The following is a 473-nucleotide window of genomic DNA, read 5'->3' on the forward strand; positions in this document are numbered from 1 at the left end:
AGTGTGGTCAATCCTGACCCCCAAGTCCCTCTTGTCTGTAGCGCTAGCCAGTGTAGCACTGCCAAGCCTATAAACATGCTGCAGGTTTTTTCCTTCCAAGGTGGAGAACCTTGCATTTTTCAGTGTCAAACACCATCAGGTTCTCATCTGCCCATTTCCTGAGCCTGTCAAGGTCAGCCTGGATTGCGCCCCCTGTCCTCAGGTATGGATGCCTTACCCCAAAATTTGTTATCACTGGCGAATTTGGCCAATCTGCTTCTGACTCCAATGTCCACATCATTAATGAAGAGGTTGAACAATATAGGTCCGAGGGCAGAGCCTTGAGGGACCCCACTGGTCACAGGACACCATGACAATTGACTTCCATCGACCACCACCCTCTGGGTCTGACCACGGAGCCAGTTCCTCAGCCAGTGGATCATGGTGGACCCGAGGCTGCAGTTGGCCAGTTTTGCCAAGAGGTGATCATGGGA

The 473-nt window shown here is 52.0% G+C and overlaps 1 protein-coding gene across 2 annotated transcripts in view; it reads left to right on the top strand.

The window, feature by feature from the left end:
- Positions 1 to 473, top strand: part of SYNDIG1 (synapse differentiation inducing 1) — a 194,741-nt gene that overhangs the window by 39,384 nt on the left and 154,884 nt on the right. The window lies entirely within an intron of this gene.

Source organism: Gavialis gangeticus, unplaced genomic scaffold, assembly GCF_001723915.1.
Source record: "Gavialis gangeticus isolate Ggan-Ray unplaced genomic scaffold, GavGan_comp1, whole genome shotgun sequence".
NCBI lineage: Eukaryota > Metazoa > Chordata > Crocodylia > Gavialidae > Gavialis > Gavialis gangeticus.